The following is a 25433-nucleotide window of genomic DNA, read 5'->3' on the forward strand; positions in this document are numbered from 1 at the left end:
GTGAGGAAGGTGAAATACCTAAAGATAATAATGAGAATTCAATAAACTATGTCATGATAGGAAAAAGATGGAACCGAACTAACTATTGACAACATTTTTGCGTGTAATGTTGCTCTTGATATTATATCTGAAAATGAAAATCCTGAACTAAAATTTGTTGAAGAATGTCGAAGTAGAAAAGATTGCTTTAGCGGGAAGAAGCAATCGAGACAGAATTAAACTTATTTTCAAATCGTGAAGTTTTTGGACCAGTAGTTTGAACACCAAAAAGTGTCAAACCTGTGGGATAAAAATGTGTATTTGTGAGGAAAAAAATGAAAATAATGTGGTCACAAGACATAAAGAAACACTAGTTACACAAGGATTTTCATGAAAATCTAGTATTGATTATGAGGAGATGTATTCTCCGGTGGTGGATGCAATTACATTAAAATATTTAATTAGTCTGACTGCGTATGAAAATATAGACATGCATTTATGGATGTAGTCCTGATGTATTTATATGGATATCTGGATAAGCATTGTTCAAATTTGGAGGTGTGATAACTTGAAAACTTGAAGAAATATAAGTTATTTTGACTCAAAAGTTGGAACAATTAGGGTCTTTAATGATAGAATCTCATCATTCTTAGAGAAAACGCATGGAATTACTCAAACACTATCAAACTCATGCAAAAGAGTGTTTATTACTAAAATACAGTAGCGCTAACGCATAATATTGCAGGATTTCAACAAAGATTCCAAGTGTCACAGGCAACATCAACGCATAGGCATTCATCGGAGGGGTTTCAACGCAAGAAAGATTCATTAATTTAGGCTATTTGTGTCAAATCACCACTTGTAAGCATGGGCATCTGCAGCTGGCGGCATCTGAAAAGTATCTGAGTGTCAGGTAGCTGACCAGGGTATGGAATTTAATGCTGTCCCATCATCAAGTTGGTGAAGAACGACGCCTATAAATAGAAGAAATCCCACCAGATGAGGGATCTTAGCTCAATTGTATAATTCCAAAATTTAGAGACTTAGAGTTGTGCTGCTGTGACAAGAAGAACAAAGAGGGAAGAGAACCACCCCCACCGTCAATCAAGGAGTGGAGAAAGCTTAGCTCGAGAGAGAATTTTCTTCCATTTATTCCACAAGTGGTTGTACACCTGTCTCTTATACACATCTAGATGTGTATAAGAGACAGAATCCCACCAGATGAGAGGATCTTAGCTCATTGTATAATTCTAAAATTTTGAGACTTAGAGTTGTGCTGCTGTGACAAGAAGAATACAAGAGGGAAGAGAACCACCCCCACCGTCAATCAAGGAGTGGAGAAAGCTGAGCTCGAGAGAGAATTTTTCTTCCATTTCTTCTACAAGTTGGTTGTACACGAATTCGGATTGAGCCAAAGAGGACAAGAGATTGCACTCTACGGCTTGACTCCTTTCTTTTCATCTAAATTATAATTCTCTTCATCTCATTTGATTGAGTATTGATCTTGTAAAGACAATCAGTTTCTTTATAAATTCACATATGTGATTTACTTCATTTCGTCACTGTTTATTTCTTGCTTTATGTTAGATGCATCTATAACTTCATGCAAAATCCATTTCTAAACGCTTAAGCCAACTGAATCACTTGGTAAAAGCCACTTTAGCTTTAATTATTCGAGAGAATAAGCAAGCAAGCATTAAGTTAGAAACACTTGGTACATTTAGAGATAGACGCACTAGTGTTTTATTGCATTCTGTGACTAACACATATATCCTAGAGATAGGGAATTGTATGACATTCACATTGAGAAGTATTGAATAGAAAGTAAGCAGAAATCTAACGCATAAACGGAGATAAGCAAGTCATTTCATCCGCATCATATTCTTGTTCGTGTACATCTCACTTAGATCGACGCATATCCTTTGCACTAAACTCCATTTTCACAAGATCCCCCTATTTTCTACTTGACCCTTTTTGTATCTTCTTGCACGCACACATCAAACTTAGTATAGATAACTCATTTCACATTCACTTAGGATACTTCTACATCAGTTACAACGCAAGCTCTGTGTTATCTTTAGTCTGAATCCTTGAGTTCGACCCTAGACTTACCAGGAACCTAAGTTGGATTTATACTTGGATCTGATTCAGGAAAACTTGAATGCATATAAAAGAGTGTCACGTGTCACTTTACACATCACCAACGCATCACTAACACATCAACGCATCATTCACATTTGCACTTATTTTTCCAATTACGTTATACAATACACTCCTAAGCTTGCATCACGAATTCAACGAACAAGTTTTTGGCGTCGTTGCCGGGGACTCAGTAACAAAACTAACCAGAAATTTTGCTTGTATCTCTTGTAGGAATACTACAGTTCAGGGAGTATTACGAGCTAAGCCATAGCTTGTAAACGTTTATGAGAAGGGAAAGCACTCCTGAACTCGTATACGACCCTGAAGTTGAAAGAACCTTCCGACGAAAAAATTGATCTAATCTTCGCTGTAGGTTAAGGCAACAATTTCTTAGACAGAAAATCCGGCAACAACAAATGGCGGACGAGCAAGCAAATCATAACTTAGCACAACAGCTAACCCATACTACTCAAAATTCTATCATAATGGCAAACAGTAGTACGCATCCCATGCGGGAGTATGCGTCTCCTGTGTTGTATTATTTCTCATTAGGGATCATATATTCAATGCCAGATGGGACAATATTTGAGATGAAATCTGTGATGTTACAAATGCTTCAAACAGTTGGACAGTTCAGGGGTGCTCAGGGAGAAGACCTTCACACCCACATGAAACGTTTCCTGGAAACGTGCAACTCGTTTATGATTCCTGGGATCACTCCAGAAGCTATCAGACTATCTTCATTCCCATATTCTCTGCGTGATGATGCAAAGCAACGAGTAAGTTCTTTGGAGCTTAAAGAGATCACGACCTGGGAAAAATTGGTGGAGAAATTCATGCATAAATATTTCCCACTCACCACGAACATAAGGAAGCGGAGAGAAATAATGAACTTCGAGCAAGAAGAATTCGAAAACTTGAGTGCCGCATGGGAGCGCTTTAAAGGACTAGTCAAGATTTACCCCAATCATGGACTACCGTTAATTATCCAGATGGGAACCTTTTATGGCGGATTAAATAGAGCATTTCAAATGGCAGCCGACGGAACTGCAGCTGGCGGCATCATGAACAAATCTTATAATGAAGCTAAGGAAATACTAGACTGCATAGCCAAGCATAATATGGAATGGGTAGATGAAACTAACGACACAAGAGTAGATAGGAAGAGACGATCTCAGAATGTAAACTTTATTTATTCTAACACAATAGCCATGCTCTCTGCACAAATGGCTACCATGACAAACCTTTTGCAGAATATATCACTAGGGAAAGCATCACACTCGCAAAAGGTAAATCAGGTGGAAACATTCATACATCCCATGGTTAGCTGTGTGGGCTGTGGAGATCCTCATTCGTACATTGATTGCCCACATAATCCGCAGTTGGTATGCTTTATTAAAAATAACCCATTCTCGAACACCTATAATCCCGGATGGAGGAATCATCAAATTTTCTCTTAGGGAGGTCACCAACAGAAGCAAAACCAACCAGGGGTAAATCAGTAGCATAGGCAAGGACCGCCGCTTGGATTCTAGCCATCGCAGCAGCCGCACCAACAATCCTTTAATAGAGGAAGTCATGCGTCGACTTCAGCTTCTCTGCTTGAAAACCTCTTAAAGGAATATATCGCCCAGAACGACACATTGCTAAAAAGCCAAGCATCATCCACCAGAAATCTGGAGATACAGGTGGGGCAAATTGCCAGTGAGCTGAAGAATCGGCCGCCAGGAGTCTTGCCCAGCAATACAAAAACCCCAGGAAATAACAACGGAAAAGAGCAATGTCATGCGGTGACATTACGAATTGGCAAACCTCATGTAGAAGGAACCGTGAACCCAAGAACCAACAATCCTTCAAAAGAGCACAACACACGGCCAACGATGTTGGAAGATCAAGAAGAATGGACACTAGAATCCAAAGCCATTCGAACCCAAGCACGTCTAACATAGAAGAACCTGCAGTGCAGCTGAAAGCACCATTTCTCAAATGCTTGCTGAAAAAGAATGATGAGCAATTATTTAAGCGTTTTCTTGAACTTTTGAAGCAACTGCACATTAACAAACCACTTGTAGAAGCCTTAGAACAAATGCCAAAGTATGTTAAATTCTTGAAGGATATTCTGACAAAGAAGAGGAGAATCAGCGAGACAGAAGTAATTGTTTTAATGCGGGAGTGCGATGCGTTAGTTAGCAACAAATTACCCAAGAAACAAAAGGATCTGGGAAGCTTCACAGTCCCGTGCTCAATTAGAGGGCTGGACATAGGACATGCACAATATGATCTGGGAGCAAGCATCAACCTCATGCCACTCTCAATTTTCAAGAAATTGGGTATTGGTGAAGCACATCCCACTTCTGTAACGCTTCAACTTGTTGATAAGATGATCACATATCCTGAAGGAAAGATTGAGGATGTTCTGGTGAAAGTTGACAAATTCATATTCTCAGCGGATTTCATCATCCTTGATTATGAAGCAGACAAGGATGTACCAATCATTCTTGGACGACCCTTTCTCGCCACTGGAAAAGTACTAATAGACGTGCACAAGGATGAACTGACCATGCGCGTAGACAACCAGTAAATGAAATTTAATGTGTTAAATGCATTAAAATTTTCGGATAATGAAGAATGTTAACTTGACAAAATAGAGTTTTCTGAAGAAGAAGCGACCCAAGTTTGTGAGGTTCTTGCGTTGGAAGAAACCATGAAGAAACTCGAGCTGCCAAGTCTGAGTGAGCGACAAACGAAGCCAACGCATCCATCATTGGAAGAACCACCAAAACTAGAACTGAAACCTTTACCTAACCACCTTAAATATGCTTTTCTTGGATCAAACAACACTACCTAAAATTATTTCAGCAAATCTTTCTGAGCCTAATGAATACTCTCTTTTGCAGATGTTGCAAAAACACATGCGGGCAATAGGATGGACACTGGCTGACATCTGTGGCATCAACCCATTGTACTGCATGCACAAAATCATGCTAGAAGAGGGGAAGAGTGGATCAATTGAGCCTCAACGCAGACTAAATCCCATAATGAAGGAAATAGTTAAGAAAGACATCATTAAGTGGTTGGGCGTAGAAGTAATATACCTTATCTCCGATAGCAGCTAGGTAAGCCCAATTCAATGCACCCCTAAAAAGGGAGGTACAACAATGATAGTCAACAGTAACGACGAGCTCATCCCTTCAAGAACTATCACGGGTTGGCGCATCTTCATAGATTATAGGAAACTCAATGCGGCAACCAAGAAGGACCACTTCCCTCTTCCCTTCATTAACCAGATGCTTAACCGACTAGCTGGAGAAGAATTCTATTGTTTTCTAGATGGATACTCTGGCTACAACCAAATTCTAATAGACCCGGAAGATCAAAAGAAGACGACATTCACTTGCCTATTTGAAACGTTCGCATTCAGACGCATGCCTTTTGGACTGTGCAATGCACCTGGAACGTTCCAAAGATGCATGATGGCAATTTTCTCTGACTTCCTGGAACAGACCGTTGAAGTTTTTATGGATGATTTTTAAGTTTTTGGAGACTCCTTTCCATCATGCTTAGACAACCTGAGGCCGTCCTCGCTCGATGCGTGGAAACAAATCTTGTGTTAAATTGGGAAAAATGTCACTTTATGGTGACTGAAGGCATTGTTTTGGGCCATAAGGTATCTAAAGCCGGATTGAAAGTTGATGAGGCCAAAGTTGATGCCATAGCCAAACTTCCTCTGCCATCAAATGTAAAAGCATTACGAAGTTTTCTAGGACACGTAGGCTTCTACATAAGGTTTGTAAAAGGGTTTTCTCAAATTGCGCGTCCTTTAAGTGCACTATTAGAAGCGAACCGGCCCTATGAGTTTAATGATGACTACCCCGATGCATTTGAAACATTGAAGTATGTGTTAACTACAGCTTCGATACTAATAGCATCGGACTGGACGCAGCGCTTCATTCTGATGTGTGACGCAAGCGACGTTGCAGTTGGAACCATGTTGGGGCAGACAAAAGGGAACTTGATACACCCCATCTCCTACGAAGACATTGAATGACTCTCAGGAACATTACACAACTACGGAGAAAGAAATGTTGGCTGTAGTGTTTAGAATCGAAAAATTTAGATCTTATTTAGTTGGTGCGTCAGCAACCATCTATACAGATCACTTGGCCATTAAGTTCCTGATGAGTAAGAAGGATGCAAAACCAAGATTAATCAGATGGGTGCTACTCTTGCAGGAATTCGACATTGATATCAAGGACAGAAAGGGGACTGAAAATCAGGTGGCTGATCACCTATCCAGATTAGAGAATCAGGAGATACAGAACCAAGAAGATGAAATCAGATATGCAGTTCCTGATGAAGGCTTATTCAAAGTTGAAGTAGGGAACCATAGTACGTGGACATTGTTAACTACTTAACCACCAAACAATTCCCTGGGTACTTCAACTCTCAACAAAAGAAACGGCTGGTTCACGATAGTAAATTCAATTTTTGGGATGAACCATTTCTTTACAAACAAGGTCCCGACTCCATCATGCGTCAGTGCATTCCAGATGGAGAGACATATTGCTGGATGTCACGACTTTCCTTACGGAGGCCATTTTTTAGGTCAAAGAACCGCTGCAAAGGTTTTTCAAAGTGGATATTTATGGCTTACCCTCTTCAAGGACGCAAGGGAGTATGCTCTCAAGTGCGATCCTTGTCAACGCACAGAAATATATCATCAAGGGACGCAATGCCTCTGAACAATATACTTGAAGTTGAATTATTTGATTTATGGGGCATCGATTTTATGGGACCTTTCCTCCTGTCTTGTGGTCAACAATACATCATGCTGGCAGTAGATTATATATCAAAATGGGTGGAAGCTGTGGCTTGTGCCAAAAAATGATGCGGCGACTATTTCAAAGTTTCTCACCAAGAATATTTTCACATGCTTTGGAACACCAAGAGCACTGGTGAGTGACGAAGGTACGCATTTCATTAACCGTATCATTTCAAAATTGCTTGCTAAATACAATGTCAGGCACAAGATTGCTACCACATACCACCTTAAACCAACGGTCAAGCTTAAGTACCTAATCGAAAATAAATCAATATTGGAAAAAAATGGTCAACGCATCAAGGAAAGATTAGGCATAGAGGCTAGATGAAGCACTTTGGACCTACAGAACTGCCTACAAAACCCCAATAGGTATGTCTTCATACTCATTGGTATTCGGAAAAGCCTGTCACTTACCCCTGGAGTTGGAGTACAAAGCTTTTTGGGCAGTGAAGAAGTTAAACTTAAACTTGGAAGCCGCGGGCGAACAATGCAAGCTTCAGCTCAATGAGCTTGAGGAATGGCGGTTAAATGCATACGAAAACTGCAAACTCTAGAAGGAAAAGACCAAACATTGGCATGACTAGTGCATCAGTAAGAAAGAGTTTGTTGTTGGGTAAAAAGTTTTATTATTCAATTCACAGTTGCGTTTGTTTCCAGGAAAATTAAAGTCAAGATGGTCAGGACCATTTATCATCAAAACAATCTTTTCTCATGGAGCCGTAGAGTTGACACGAGAAGATGGTACAAATACATTCAAGGTAAATGGGCAAAGGGTGAAACCCTACTTTGAAGATAGTTTAGAATGACAGAAGTCATCCCTCGCATTGTGCGAAGCCAACTGAGGCTCGCATCGAAGCTTCCCTATGTTCAAATAGACACATATTCCAGGGACGTTTCTTCTACCATTCTTTTTTTGTATTCTGTATTCTATGTCTGCATTTGTTTTTACTCTGCAATTATTTGTTTGTCTTTGCTTTAAGTTTTAGTTGATTGTTGATTTTTTCTATCGTTTTTCTTACTTTAGAAAAAAATGTATACAACTTGAAGAAGTTTAGGATGAGGATAGGATACTAATGCGTTGGACTTAAGCCAATGCATGGTCCAAACCGAAAGGATGTTCCTCGAAGACGCAAAGCACTCGATTGCCTAGAAACCTTAGGCACGTCCTTTCGTCTGCATAATTAATAACGATGTCAGGCGCAGCCTGATGTCACCTCGTCTTCCCCTAAAAAGTCTATAAAAGGCCCCCACTCGACCTTCTCTCTTCTTTTATCACTTTCAACCCTTCCTCTCGAAGTTCTTTTCTCCTGAACCCTCATCTGTTCGAACCAAGCCGACATTCTAGTCATTCCTTCAGTAGTCTTCTGCTTTCAATAGCCAGAACCAATCGCAAAGCTACGGAGGAGGCTCACCTGTAAGCTACTTTTCCTCTTCTTTCGCTTCAATGTCGCCCCCCCATCCCCTCGCCAAACCTCAAAAAGACCTTTTCCGGCCAAGCCCTCACACGGCGGATCTTCTTCCATCTCCCAACGACCATCTCGGTCGAAACCCTCCAAAATCACGACAAAACTTCAACCTTCTAAAACCCACCAAACACCCAAAACCTCCGCCAAACCTAAGCCCAAAACCCCCACCAAACCAAGGCGGCAAGCTGTAGTGAGGCGCCCTTCTACCTTTATAACTGTCGAAAAACCCTACAAACAGCCTGCTCCACCACCATTTATTCCGAACATCATTCCGGTGGGTGCGATGTTGACCCCATTCCAGCCTGATTCTTCGCACGCGACATTGCCAGTTCTTGCGTTCCTTGCCCCTCTATCCTCCACACACCTTGGCCATAATCTTCCCATTGAAGCAGAAGTAGCCAGCCAACCCATTTCAACACCCTCACGCATCATCATATCATCTCCCAGGTCGCCGGCATACCCCATCTGGCAACCCACCACCAACCCCCCCCAAAACCAAACTCTGACAGTCCTGCGTTGGAGCGAGATAGCGCGGAGCTTGCAGAGTTAGCTTGGAGGGACGATTAATTTTAGCAAGCTTAAACCAAGGAAAACTCAAAATGGAACAAGTGATGCATCCCGACCCAACCGACGCATCACTCGAAATTGATGAAGTGGAGCGTTACGCGATGATGCTTGAAGCTGAATTGGAAAAAGAAGAAGATAGAGAAAGGGAAGTTGGCCTGGACGCATCGCAACCTCGCTAATTTGATACGGATGAAGGGCCGTAAAAAATAAAGAAAGCGTTGAGAAAAAGAAAATTGATTTTGGAGGTTAAAGAAGAAGAGTAGCCTGCACCTGGTTCTGAAGGTGTGACGCATGAAAGCTGCTCTGACTCGAGAGCTTTGGAAAGAGAATTGGAGGTGCATAAGCCTGCACGACAGGGGTGAAGGAAGTCTGCCTTACAAAAGGAATTGGAAAATGAATTAAGGGAACTTGCACAAGAGGCCAAAATGCATAAGGCGGGCAAATGTAAGGTGACTGCCGAATTACCTAAGAAGACTAAGGGGAGGAAGCGTCAATTCAATGACATCCTTACTGAGAAAGGCTTCTTCCCCGAATGCAACCCATTGCCTTCGTATATAACCGACACCGTGGACACAATGGGCTGGAGTCAGCTATGCGTTGGGCCCACGAGGATTTGGCCCAATCTTGTCTGCCAATTCTATAATAGTGAGTTTGATGGGGAGAGAAATACGACGCTTGTTGATGACGTCTTGGTGCGCTTCTCCACTAACAAAATCAATGAGGTGTTCAATATTGAAAGCAGCTCAGACGCAGAAGAAAATTGCATCTTGGAGCATCCAACTCCAAGCCATTTAGAAGATGCGTTAAGAGTGGTGGCCAAACTTGGAAGCACTTGGCAAATATCAAGAAGTGGAATAATGATTTTAGCTTCCAGGAACCTGACACCGGACGCAAACTTGTGGTTATATTTGATTAAGAACCGTATTATGCCTACAACGCATGATGAAATGGTCTCAAGAGAGCGCGTCCTGGCCACCTATTGCATCATGCAACGCATTCCTCTGGACATAGGGAGGATAATTATGGATCAGATCAAAGCCATCAAAGTAAAACCACGAGGACAACTTTACTTTCCTTGGCTGATCTGCGTGCTATGTGAACGCTGGGACATCCCTCTGAAGGATGAGTATGAGGAGATCAATGGTCTGATGGACATCAAATTAATCAGGCGTCTGCTTCGCGGTTCGCCACATCAACCTGCCTTACCTCTCAAGATTGCGGCGGCAAGATCTTGATCCTCCCAGCGTGCCCCGAAAAGAAGACGCGTTCGGATAATTGAACATAGCGATGATGCTTTGGAAAATGAACAATATGAAGCGGAGCATGCGTTGAATGAAGAAGAAGCACGGCCAGACTTGAACCTGCCTCTCCCAAACTCACCCTTGGCCTCGCAAGAAGAGAGTCTTGATCTAACGAATCACGATAATACCAACCTAGATCAAGAAATCCTTAGTCCTCTTCCTTTCCCCTTACCATCTCTAATGACAATCTTTATCCCCCCTCCAATTATTTTTTAACCAACTGGGTTAGGGACAAGCAACGCAAGAAATTCAAAAGATCAAGTTGAAAGAGCCCAGCACTGCTGCAACCAAGCACTAATCTTGATGAGTTGAAAGCTTTCATTAGCGATCAATTCAGACCATTGGCTGCGTCCATTGAAACACTTCAGCAACAGAATAGGGTTCTAAGGGACTAGATGCTGCAACAAACAAGAAGAATGCAAGACCAGTTTATCTATACAACGTGATATATTAACCAGGTCCTGATTGGGATATTTGCCTTGCCACCTCTACCTGCCCACCTAAGGAACCCTTTGCGCTTCATGGATGAGAGACCTGTAGATGAACGCAAGGATGACGCGCCACAGCACAATAAATTTGGGGATGTTGGTTATTTCGATTTGTTTATTGACCTTTTGTATTTGTTTGTGTGGTGTTTATTTTATTTCCATTACTGGCTTATCAATGAAATGAAATGAAATTGCTATCATTTTTCCTCTTGCGTTTGTCCCTTGGCATACCTCTTTTGTTCTTTGGCTATTTTTCTTGTCTTGTGCTTTGTTTTACCTTTAATGATATTAGTAATACGAAACTTATAAGTATATAGAGTAGGCGTTAAGAAAATCAACAAAGTTCTGAACTTTTCTAAAAAGTCAAGTACATGCTTTCTTTCTGGTGTCATGCAAGCCCTAAATTCAAAACTCCTTTTGAAATTCTCAATGCCTTTTCGAAATTTTGTTTGCTCTTTTAACAATCAGGATTTAGCTAAACCCCAAAATTTGGGGGTGAGAGAAATCCGAGTTAAGACTCATTTATCAAATAAGTTCATTCAAAAAAGAGAGGAAACAAAATAGAAAGATTTTGTAATACGCAATCTCTTCTATCAATACTTTATAAAATAAAACCTCAAATTGTGGCATGAGTTAAAAATTGGAGCAGACACCTTAACCGTAGGTTGGATGCTCGACCTGACACCGCATGGGGGCAAGCAAATGAAGTTAAGTCTCATAGACAATCATCCTAAAACTCTCCCGCTATCTAGTAAAAAACTGAGTTATTTTTGAACGCATACATGCTTAGATATGAATTAGTTAATGAAGGGCTTCTCAACCCGTAGTTGGAGCTCGCATGACACCCATTGGGGGCAAGCCCAAAAACGAAGGTGGGATACCTGGAACAACAATGGGTGATCCAGAATTCATATTTTCTTACCTGCATCCTGTTTTAAAAAGAAAAGCATCTAACAAATTGCTGGTTTAAAAAAAACGAAAAATGTTTTAAGAAACTAAAAGAGTTGTTGACAAAAGACTTGCTGCATTTGAAATAAACATTCTTCCTTTTAGAAAAGAATCACCTTGTGTTACATTTTCCAAACACCAGTCAAGCTTATAAGTGAATATGACGAGAGATGAAACTTGCACATTAGATGCATCTATAATTTCATGCAAAATCCATCTCTAAATTCTTAAGCCAACTGAATCACTTAGTAAAAGCCACTTTAGCTTGACTTATTCGAGAGAATAAGCAAGCAAGCATTAAGTTAGAAATGCTTGGTACATTTAGAGATAGACGTACTAGTGTTTTACTGCATTCTGTAACTAACGCATACATACTAGAGATAGAGAATCGTATGACATTCGCATTGAGAAGTGTTGAATAGAAAGTAAGCAGAAATCTAACGCATAAACGAAGATAAGCAAGTCATTTCATCTGCATCATATTCTTGTTCGTGTACATCTCACTTAGATTGACGCATATCCCTTGCACTAAACTCCATTTTCACACGACCCCTCTGTTTTCTACTTGATCCTTTTTGTATCTTCTTGCACGCACACAGCAAGCTTAGTGGAGATAACTCATTTCACATTCACTTAGGATACTTCTACATTAGCTACAACGCAAGCTCTGCGTTAGCTTTAATCTGAATCTTTGAGTTCAACCCTGGACTTACTAGGAACCTGACTTGGATTTATACTTGGATCTGATTCAGGAAAACTTAAACGCATATAAAGGAGTGTCAAGCGTCACTTTATACATCACTAACGCATCACTAACACATCAATGCATCATTCACATTTGCACTTATTTTTCAATTACCTTATATAATACACTCCTAGGCTCGCCTCACGAATTCAACGAACACACCACGCTCGACCAATGCATGTACTTCCTCCATTAGCACCTAAGGCATCCTCGCCCGTTATTGCATGCGGCTAACACCTCTTTAAACTCAATGCCTATTTGAGCCCCTTCTTAAGCCAATGCATAAACTAGGGGCCATCACATGGCTTCATTTTCGGCCATCACTTAGCCAACGCATGCCTAAACTTAGCCCTATATCAACACATAACTTAGCCCCTCCTAACCTCTTTGGATGCATATGGCTGCCGTATACCCATGCTCTGGCCTTCAATGCACTAACGCTATCCATAATTGGTTTACCACACTTAGCCAAATTTCATTCTTCCTACTAGGCACATACACACTTCAAAACTCGAGAGCTTTAGGTTTCAATACTTAGAATATTTCCTACAATCATAATATTACCATAAGTTAACCATGCTCAATATTTTTAATTAATCATGCTTAAGTGGGGAAAACAAGGCATAGGGTTTACACTTAGCACATGGAGAAGAATTTTTATATCATGACGATCAGTGAAACAGACAATAACGGTTACTTCCTCAAATCATGTTAAAATTCTTGCAATTCACGAGGTTAGTTGAGAATGTGTATGGCTAAAATCAATGACTCAGCACATTGTGGAACATGTGGTTTATCTTCTAGTAAAAATCTTCCAACAATATTATATGAAGACAACATAATATGCATATTCCAAATCAAAGGAAGCTATATTAGAGGAGATAAATAGAAAGCATATTTCCCCAAAACTTTTCTACACTCATGATCTTGAAGAAAATGACGACATCACACTGTACAACAAATTTTCCTGAAAGATAACCTAACAGACTTATTTACAAAGGCATTACCTACCGCAATCTTTGAAAAACTGGTGTACAACATTGGATTGCGGCGACTTAGAGATTCAAGTGATGTTTCCATGAGGGGGAGAAAATATAACGTATTCTTTTTAAGAGTATTAGATCATATGAAATGTACTCTTTTTCATTCACTATGATTTTTTTTCCAATTGATTTTTTCCTAGTAATGTTTTAACGAGACATATTTCATATATATAATGGCCATCTAAGGAGGAGTATTATAAATATTATGATTAGATGCATATTATTTATAATTAGATGCATATTGGATGCTCATACTTAGTGTCCATTAACCATATGTGATGCCCTTATTTCCCAAAGTATTGTCCATGTTGTCGCAACATTCCTCCCTCATGGTCTCTTTCGAGGTGAAAGATTTGGAGTCGCCACCAATCATTTATGGGTGTGATTGGTCATCTATATTAAAAGAAAAAAAATGTGGTCTACTTAACCAAAGTTAAGTTTAGAGCCGTTGAGCGTAGGAAAGGTGTTAGCACCCTACAACACCTGCTTTAATTTCTCTCATCCAATTTATTTTTTCTTAAAACTAGTCCTAATTTGTAAAAATAAATGTTTATTCTATTAAAAATTCTTATTCAAAAAAATGTTGATGAAATTAAACAAAATACAACTAATGAATAGTTTCCAGGTAGAGGTGTTTCATTAGTTTCGATGTTTCCTTACGGTCAACTTAAATACCACAGCCTCGACAGAACCCATTGCATATAGTCAATTTTATTTAAAATTCATCGTCAAACTTTGTATTATTTTAAATAATCCAAATTAGAAGATGAGCATTTCGTTAACACATAAATATCAAAATCTAATTTAAATAATGTCTCACTAAATCACATTCTAACTTTAAGAATAAAGTAGAGTTGCACTTTGTGAGTGGACAAATATCTGTCACTTTATTATCATGTTGATATCTAGCTTAAAAATTTTGAGATGCTTGACAATCCCAACTCCATCATAGAATTAATATGATATTTAAGAAAATGTCTCATGCGAATCAATTCATATTTTAGAAGTAAAATATGAATTAATCCTTATGAGTGGTGTAAGCCATTCAAAGAAAGATTGTAATTCATTTTGTAAATCAAGGTGAAAAATAAATTGATTTTTTTTTTTTATTTTAGAAAATTCAAATTTGAATATAATTGAAATTCATTTGAAAATTTTGAATTAAAGCCAAGTTATAATCATTTATGAAAAAATCAAATTGAGATTAAACTTGTTTTTAGAAATTTCAAGCCAATCTCATTTTTCAAAGTTCATTTAAATCCAATTGAATGTTATTTAGAGAATTAAAATTTTTGAATATTTTAGGAATTAAACTTGAATAAATTTGAAAATTACAGCTAAATCAAGTGGACAGAAATATATTTACAGTGAGAGAAGTGCAACTATTGGGCTTTAGTGGAGTGAGTCGGTAATTAACAAATGTTGATTAGTTCGATTTAATAAGTTTAGCAGATTAATCTCATTTTATTGGAGCCTATGATCTGTAGGTTCATTAGGTCCCCTTATTAACTCACAAATGGAATAAACCTTAGAATAGAGTGATGAGTTTAATTTGAAACGGTCAAATTCGAATTAAGGGAATTAGTAATTATATGTGATATAGTTACACATTTAATTTATGAACTAAACAAAATTGGAGAATTGGATAATATTTAAATATGATTTAAATATTAATTTCATGAATAGAGATTCATGATTGTGGAATTGATGTTTAATTTAATATTTGATATAAAATTCAAAATTTAAATTTTAAATTTAACTTTTGGAAAATTAGATTAAAATTGAATTTCAATAAAAATTCAATTAATTGATTTTAAATCAATTTGAAAATAGAATTTATTTTGAAAATCGATAAGTTCAAATTCAATTATAATTTCCATCAATTTAGCTTTTCCCTCTCAAATTTCTATCAATTTAGCTCATTTTGATTCCCACAAATCAATTTATGATCTAAGAGAATAGTAGAGAAGATCGAGTGGTGGTCTACTACGAATTGCTGAGGAAAATCAATCTGAGATTTGAAGAATTTTGAAGTCTTCAAAGGTAATTTCTGAAACCATTTTTTTATTCAATAATCATGTTGTCTTAATTGCTAAAATTGATGAATTAAAGTGCTCATTGATCTTGATTTCTTCTGCTAATTCCATGCTAACTCCATCAATACCATCATTCTACTTCCATTGTCTCCTCTCTCTTTACTGTCTTTTTTCAATCACCATCTAATCTAAACGGGGTAAGAGCGAGTTTAATGATATGAGCTAAGTTGAGTCCTTAGGGTTAATCCTGTTTGCTTAGTGTATGACTATTTAAATGCTTGCCTATGATCACTCATTGAGTCAAGTAGCTATAACCAACTGTCTGAGAGGGTAAGTAGTTGTGGATCTCACTAAGCAAAATAAGAAGTATTTTTAAAGATAGAAACAACATTATGCTCAACGCAACATCATTCATGCGTCATAGAGATATGACAAGAGTGGCTAGCCACCGAGAGGTGTGAAACGAACAAATGTTGCAAGCCTGAATTATCCTTGAAGTTAAACTTGCTTCTCCATACATTTTTTTACACACATTAAAGTTGCTATCTATCTAAGTTTTCTCAGAATTAAACTCGAAGTGTTCATTATTTGTTTAGATAATTTCATTGCATAGTTTCTTTAATCGCATGATTTTTACTCTACTACAATTACTTTACTCTTTGCAGCATATACATATTTTCTAAACATTCATAGTTACAAATCCCTGAGTTCGACCTTGGCTTACACCAAGAAATTGTAGTTTGTTTATACTTGGCACACTATAAGAAAACTTGTGATCAATGCATGATTAACTACAACTTGGTGAAGGAACTCTTATTCAAGAGTAACTATGAGTGGAAGCGAATCTTTTCCAATTCATTGTGAAAAAATTACCACATATACATTCAAACATACTAATATGCATTCATAATGCTAAAGAGATCAAGATGAAGATTTCTTCTTCACAGTGAATCTAAAACCCAACTGTCTACCTCGAACAATCACCACTCAAACAGAAGGAAACAGATATGACACCACCACTCAGAGCCCTCAGTATTCTTGGAGTGAGAATCCAAAGTGTTAGCTTTGTTCGGATTTGGTAGAGGGAAGTATGAAGAGAGACCGTACTTAATGATCAAGCAAGTGGGAGATGAGGTCATCTATCGCATAGACATGATGCTTGATCATTTAGGTGAAGTATACGATCCTGTAGGAAAAAGTAAGCGATCGTCTAAACGATCGTGTAGGAAAGGGTAAACAATTGTTTACATGATCTTGTAGGAAAAGGGTGAGCAATCGTTTAAACGATCGTGTAGGAAAGGGTAAACGATCATCTATACGATCGTTTAGTAAATATCGGGAGCTAAACGATCGCTTAGGAAAAGGAAAACGATCGTTTAGTTAATAGCGCGCGAAGGTGTAATCGGTAAGCGATCGCTTAGAAATATTGTGTATGTAAGCGATCATGCAGACACTATCATATAAGCATTGATTTTCTAAGCGATGACACTCTCTTTAAAACAATGTCCATGTGCCTCATGCTTAACACACCGTCAGCTATTTATGCATCTCAAAGTGATCTTTCAATACACTCATCTGTTATTAGAACAGAAGAGACGCCGTCCCATTTCCTTTATAACCGTCCAATGAATGTGATCTCATCATATTCATAACATATAAATTAATATCATATATTAATTATAATATTTTTCTCTACTAGATATAAATCATATTTATATCCAATGTCCTTCAAATTAATGTATCTCATACATAAAGTTAATTATATCTTATTTAATTAACTCGTTCAATTATATCATATATAATCAAACTCCTTCTTGTCAATTTGAACATTTCAAACTAACCCAAAAACTGACTCTCAACTTGTATCCAAGCTACCAAGAGGACCTTATGAACCTATGGCTCGAAGTTCCAACGGTACGTGAATAGCTGACTAAACTCTTTAGTCACGATATCCACTATCTATTAACTATCAAGCATTCCACTAAAGACCGATAGTTGAACTCTTCTTGCCATAGATATATTTCTATGTCCATTGGATATAACCAATCATCAGTACGATGACCCTTCACAGATGCTCGTAATTACAACAGGCTAATTTACCATTTTCCCCCTGTAATTACATTTTCCTCCTTAAGTACCACTGATCCCTCTAATGAACAATATAACATAGTTCTACTATGTGTGAACACCTCTCGACCATGAGAAGGTGCATGACATCACATGTTCCAGCCTCGAAATCAGCCTTTTAGAGAGGAATCTATCTACTTACCTCTACTTTGAGGAAGGAGTGAACTCCATCTTATGAAGCTAAGTTTCCAGCTCCCAAATCAGACGAATCCCTAAAATGGTAGCTTTGAGTTGGCGCTCTAGCCACTCACACCCATGAAAATAAAAAGACCGCCCTCAATGGCAGGAGTTCCCAACTCACTCAGGATTGAGGTCATGTTACCTATGGTCATCCTAGTGAAGTGAAGTCTCAATCATCAATGGAGTTATATGACAAGACATTAACACTTCGAGGTCAGGTCATATACAAACTCTTTGTATAGGATGCCCCCACTCGCGTGTCCACTACACTAATGATCAGGATCAGACCATCTGTGACAAGTCACATTTGTAACAATTCCACAAAGTGGGTCGCGTCCTAGTGTTACCACGATAAGGTTTCCCTCCTACATCCATATACTACAGATTATTTTGGTTGTCACTTAAGACATGATCCACTTGTATGTCACTACATACATGCTTAGGTTACATAAAGACAAACCATGGATATTAAGTTTATTGGTTTGTGGTAAAATAAAAAACATCTAAATGTGCAAAGTCAAGAGGTGAAGTAAATATCATATATATTATACACCACAAGTGTTCGTACAAAGTTGTTTACAAACTACAGGACACGAGACTTTAGGGCACAAACCGCAACAATCTCCCATCTGTCCTAAAACAAAGTGGGGAGTACAAGTAAACAGGAACAAAACAATAAACTAAGACATAAAAAACCAATTCAACAAAATCTCCCACTTGCCCTAATCTAGCCGTGGGCAGTCCCGTAGACCTATGCTGTGAAGGTGACCCTCAAACACTGTAGCTGTGAGAGCCTTCGTAAACGGATCAGCAATGTTTTGCTCCAAGGAGATCTACGTGACGATCACGTCTCCTCGATGCACTATCTCGCGGATCAGATGATACTTTCTATCTATTTGTCGCGCCTATGACTCCTGGGCTTCTTGGAGTTCGCCACAGCACCACTATTGTCACAATAGAGGGTGATTGGCATAGACATATTCGAAGCAACTTTCAGCTCTGTCAAGAACTTTCTGAGCCAGACGGCCTCTTTAGTAGCTTCACAAGCCGCTATGTACTCGACCTCCATCGTGGAGTCAATGATGCACCCCTGCTTAGTGCTCCGCCACACTACAACTTCTCCATTAAGAGTAAATACTAACTCTGAAGTGGACTTTCGAGAGTCCTTATCAGCCTGAAAGTCAAAATCTATGTATCCAGTAAGGATCAAATCCCTAGACCCATACACGAGCATGTAGTCCCTCGTTCCCTGAAGATACTTGAGAATGTTCTAAACTGCGATCCAGTGACCCTGGCCTGGGTTAGACTAATACCTATTGACTATTTCCATAGCATAATAGATGTCTAGCCTAGTGCAGAGCATCATATACATTAAACTGCCAACAACAGATGCATATGGGACCTGTCTCATGTCCTTAACCTCTTGGGACGTATTAGGACACATGTCCTTAAACAAAGTGACTCCATGCTTAAATGGTAGTAGGCCTTTTTTGGAGTTTTGCATCGAGTATTTGAGTAAAATTTTGTCAATATACGATCCCAAAAGATCTATATACCTAGAACAAACCAAACCTCTCCCAAATCTTTCATTTAGAATTGGGTCGCCAGCTATTTGTTAATTGCAGTCAGCAGACCTACATCATTCCCATTAAGTAGTATATCGTCTACATACAATACAAAGAAAACTACTGAACTGTTGACTATTTTCTTGTAAACACAATTCATCAACGTTTCTGTCAAAGCCATACGATTTGATCGCAGTATCAAACCGAATATTCCAAGATCAAGACGCCTGCTTCAGCCTATAAATAGACCGATTTAGTTTGCAAACTTTTTGCTCTTGACCTTGGGCAATGAATCCTTCAGGTTGCACCATGTAAATGGTCTCCTCAAGATTGCCATTCAGAAAAGCCATCTTGACATCCATTTGCCAAATCTCATAATTATAATAAGCTGCAATGGACAGGAGGATGCGGATCGACTTTAACATGGCAATAGGTGAGAAAGTCTTCTCATAGTCGACTCCTTCCACCTGGGTATAACCCTTTGTCACAAGTCGAGCCTTAAAGGTTTGCACCTTTCCATCAGCACCCCGTTTGCGCTCGTATATCCATTTATAACCTACAGGTCTTACCCTATCAAGCTAATCTACAAGATCCCATACCAAGTTGAAGTACATCGACTCCATCTCGAGATTTATGGCTTTGACCCATTCATCCCGATCAACATTCTCCATTTCCTTTTTATAGGACAACGGATCCTTAACGTCGCCATCTTTTAGCATAGCTAAGATTTCATTGAAACCTAGATAGCAATCAGGCAGGTTCGTAACCCTTCAACTGCAACGAGGTTCCCTCAACTCTTGAGGCAGAACTGACCTACCAGATGAACTATTATCAACAACTCTGGTTGATGAAGCAGGTCCTTCAACAACTCTTGTTAAAGTTTCAGTAGTTTCTTTGGAAAACTCACTTAACACGACTTTTCTACGTGGATTGTGCTCCTTGATATGATCCTCATCCAGGAAAGTAGCGTTCGTGGAAACAAACACCATGTTTTCGGACGGATCATAAAAGTAACCTCCTCGTGTACCTTTGGGGTAGCCTACAAAGAGGCACAAACTCGATCGTGATTCCAACTTCTTGGGATTTGCCTCGAGCACATGTGTTGGGCAACCCCATATGCGGAAGTGATATAAACTAGTTTTACGCCCGTTCCACACCTCTAGAGGTGTTCTTGCAACACTCTTAGAAGGAATATAGTTGAGAATGTATACCGTAGTCTCCACTGCGAAACCCAAAACGAGTCCGGTAAGGAAGCGTAACTCATCATCGAACGAACCATGTCCAACAAGGTTCTGTTTCTCCTCGCTGCTACACCATTTTGCTGAGGTGTACCCGGTGCCAAGAGTTGGGAAACAATTCTATGTTCTAATAAATAGTCCTGGAACTCATAATCCAAAAACTCTCCACCTCGATCTGATCGAAGTGTTTTTATTCATCTATCCAAAGCATTCTCAATTTTGGCCTTAAATAATTTGAACTTTTCAAAAGATTCAAACTTTCGTTTCATTAGATATACATACTCATATCTCGAGTAATCATCAGTAAAATTGATAAAGTACTCATAGCCTTCTTGAGCTCGCACATTCATAGGACACAAAGGTCAGAATGTACTAATTCAAGAGGCTCTTTAGCTCGATAACCTTTTCCAGTAAAAGGTCTTTTAGTCATCTTACCTTCAAGACAAGATTCGTGCACCGGTAAAGAATTTTCTTCTAACTCGCTTAGAAGGTCATTCTTCACCAATCTCTCAATCCTATTGAGATTGATGTGCCCTAATCGAAGGTGTCAAAGTTGGACATTTTCTTTTTGGAGAAACTCATTGGCATTTAGATTGAGTTACAATAGATTTAAACATCTTTATGTTATGAAGGGAACTTAAGGCTAAAAGTCTTAGCACATACAAGTTATTTTCCAGTTTAGCTGTACAAATTTCAACACCATCCTTATGAATAAACGCTTTATTCAATTTAAAAGAAAGAGTGTAATTGTATTGTAACAGACACTTTACAGAAACAAGGTTCCTTTTTAGTTCAGGAACTACAAAGACATCTTTTAATATAAGCAACCTATTCTGTAAAGTTAACTGGATGTCTCCCACTGCCACAGCTGAGACGACGTGTTCGGTGCCTACTCGCAACATCATCTCACCAGCCTCCAGCTGTCGCCAGAATCTAATCCCCTGAAAAGAAGAACATACATGATTAATAGTGCCCGAATCTACTATCCAAGCAGAATCATCATTCTTCACTAAACAAGTTTCTAATACAAGCAAATCATATTTACCTTTGTCTGCCTTGGTAGCCTTCTTTTCCTTCAGATAACGAGGACAATTCCTCTTCTAGTGTCCGTCCTGGTTATAGTGGAAACATTTTCCTTTTCAACCGACGGTGGAAGCTTCTTCTGGGCAACAGGTGGCGGGTTAGCAGGTGTATTCCCTTTCCCTTAACCGCCCTTCTTCTTCTTTCCCTTTCCAGAGTTAAAAGTTGAAGGTGCAAACTTTGTTCTTGAGGTTGAACCTCGATAGAACCTTTTAAAGGATGAGACAATATTTGCCTCACATCCATTTTTCTCTTTATTTTTCAGCAAGGATTGGAAAGTTTGCAACTCATTGAGGAGAGTGGTAAGGGAGTAGTCCACTTTTTAAGAATCGTATTGCTAACAAAGTGGAGGAAACTCTCCGACAATGAATGCAGGATAATGCTAACCCGACTGCCCTTATCGATTTTAGACCCATTCATCTCCTCCACGTTAAAGTGGACCATCATATTCAGCACGTGTTCATGATCAGAGGCGCCTTCCTCCATTTTGGAGCTGAAGATGTATTTCAAAGCCTCATGCTTGAGCTGCCCAGACAGGTGTCCGAACATTCCCCACAGGGACTCCATGATCTCACGAGCTGAGACCATGGACTCATGTTTCTTGGCCAACACGTCACTAAGATTGACCAGAATATAGGCTCGGGCCTTCTCGTTTGCCCGTGTCCAACACTTGTATGCCGCCTGAACATTTTGAGTAGCGTTCTGAGGTGGAGGAGGAGGACATTTTTCTGTAAGGACAAACTTCAGATCCTCGATGATGAGTATCGTCGTGAGCATATATTTCCATCTTGAATAGTTTTGGCCATTCAGTTTTTCGGCGCTAAGTAAATTGATAGTGGCTGAAGCCATTAAAAATCGTTGCTGAAAAAACGAATAACCTTTTATAAGACTTTGCAAAAAAAAACACATTTTTTTAACAAACTAGTTTTAGCAAAACAAATTCCAAGTACCTTAAGTGAAAAGACTTCTATTTTGCAATGATGCCCCAGCGAGGCAGGACAAACGTTACTGGCAGAACCAACTCTTGGAACTAAACCTAATAGCCACCATTTGTTCGGTCCAGAATAGTTAACCCTTAACAATCCTGCGTAAGTGTAACTCCTCATTTTCGGCCCCAAAGTCCCGCCCTAATGCGCCCACCATAGGGAAAAAGCAGATTAGGACAAGAGACTAAGTAACCTTATCCTCTTATAGGAGATCAAATAAAGAAACACATAAAACAACCATCCTATAGGGGGACATTTCCAGGGTGCCACGAGGCGATGCGCAGAAACTTTATTCAATCGAACGAGGGAGACCGAGGGATATGCTGTCGCACTTCCCGCTCTCACTTACTATGAACACTCTCTCCATCCTCCTTGATATTGACCTACCCAAACACCATTCGTTAGGGGAACACGCCAAAGGTACTTTAAGGCCGAGGGTAGATCTCATGTTGTGGACTATGAGGGAGAACCGCGAAAGATGAAAATGAAGCATCAAATGCCCCAAGTACCTCCCACTGAATGTTCTACCTAGGGGTTTATTAACCTTAACTATCCGACTATTGATAATGATCTAAGTCAATTATTAAATTTTCTCAAAAACAACTTTTTTCTTTGAAATTTAAAAAAAAAAAAAAAAAAAAAGATCAACAACAACAACAAATCCAAGTTGTCAGATTAAACTCTTTAATGGACTGGCTTAATTTGCATGCATGCATCAAATCTATTTAAATTACCTTTCCAGGTAGGTTCCCAGGTAGGGGTGTTCCATTGTCATCATCTTAAATACCTAGACAGAACCCGCCTTAGACAAAGGTCTATTATAGATAGATTTGTTACATATCAATCTTTTACTAATTATTTTAGTTCTAATTTCATTTTATAACCATTTATAAAATAAAAAACTAAAACACTTATGCCACATAACGAAGTATTTATAACGCTTATAAATAAAACGTTAAATAAATAAAGCATACATAAATATAACCCTTATATTATATGATGCATGAGCATGCACTTATGTAAATTAAATCATGCTTCACTAAATCATAACACTTATAATAAAGAGAATATGCATGACCTAAGATGGGATTTATTTATATGTGCATACCATATGACAAATATATATATATATCACATGTATAAAACCATGGATTAATGGACCGGGATGAACCAAAACAAAAACAAAAATGAGAAAACAATCAATTTACATAATTCAGCTGATCAAATCGGTTCACAAGTGAACCGGGTCTTAAACCACTAGGCGAAGCTCCCATCGTTTAGTAAACGCCTCAATGTAAATGATCGTGTAGCGCACACTAGACAATAGCGTGAAAGCTAAACGATTTGACAACAATGAGGTCGTGATGCCTGATTGTTTAGACGATCACTTAACATGCGAAAGATAAAAAATTTACCATGCAATTACTCCGCTATTGTATAGTCAGTAACTAAGCGATAAGGCTTGCTGAGCTATATGATCGTCTAGTGCGCACGCACGTTAAACGACAACCGAGCATCCGATACTAAGCGATCATCTACCTCATCGTCTACACGACTCAACCAACACTTGATCGTCTTTATCCACGAAGAACAGCAACCCTTGCTCCGAACTTCATCATGAACAACTCAAGACTCAAACTAACTTTGAATTTACAGGCTCGAAAGCAATTAATTGTGCCCAAAAAACACAAGGGCCTTAACAATTAACTAGAGAATTCAACCATCCTTGACATATCCATTAATCCACACATCCACAAATGAATTAACAATTAAAATAGAGAGTAGACATGCTACACCCATCATGAATGTAAATGCAAAGCAATGAATTGGAATATCAAAAACTGAGTGCTCTGATACCAATTGAAGGAACTCTTATTCAAGAGTACCTACGAGCGGAAGTGGATCTTTTCCAATTCATTGTGACAGAATTACCACATATATATTCAAACATAATAATATGCATTCATAATGCTAAAGTGATCAAGAGGTCATACCAGATGAAGATTTCTTCTTCATAGTAAGTCTAAAACCCAATTGTCTAACTCGAACAATCATCACTCGAACAGAAGAAAACGAATATGACACCACCACTCAGAGCCCTCAGTATTCTTGGAGTGAGAATTCAAAGTGTGGGCTTTGTTCGGATTTGGTAGAGGAAGGAGGAAGAGAGACCGTACTCAACGATCAAGCAATTGGAAGATGAGTCATCTATCGCATAGATAAGATGCTTGATCGTTTAGGTGAATTATACGATCGTGTAGGAAAACTTAAGCGATCGTCTAAACGATCGTGTAGGAAAAGGGTGAGTGATCGTCTAAACGATCGTGTAGGAAAAACTAAGCGATCGTCTATACGATCATTTAGTAAATATCGGGAGTTAAATGATCACTTAGGAAAAGGTAAACGATCGTTTAGTTAATAGCACGCGAAGGTGTAATCAGTAAGCGATCACTTAGCAATATCGTATATGTAAGCGATCGTGCAGGTACTCTCGTATAGGCACTGATTTTCTAATCGATGACACTTTCTTTAACACAATGTCCGCATGCCTCATGCCTAACACATCGTCAGCTATTTATGCATTTATAAGTGATCTTTCAATACACTCATTCATTATTAGAACAGAAGAAACGCCGTCCCATTTCCTTTATAACGGTCCAATGAGTGTGATCTTATCATATTCATAACATATAAATTAATATCATATATTAATTATAATA

The sequence above is a fragment of the Benincasa hispida genome, chromosome 1 (genome assembly GCF_009727055.1).
Source record: "Benincasa hispida cultivar B227 chromosome 1, ASM972705v1, whole genome shotgun sequence".
NCBI classification, from domain to species: Eukaryota; Viridiplantae; Streptophyta; class Magnoliopsida; order Cucurbitales; family Cucurbitaceae; genus Benincasa; species Benincasa hispida.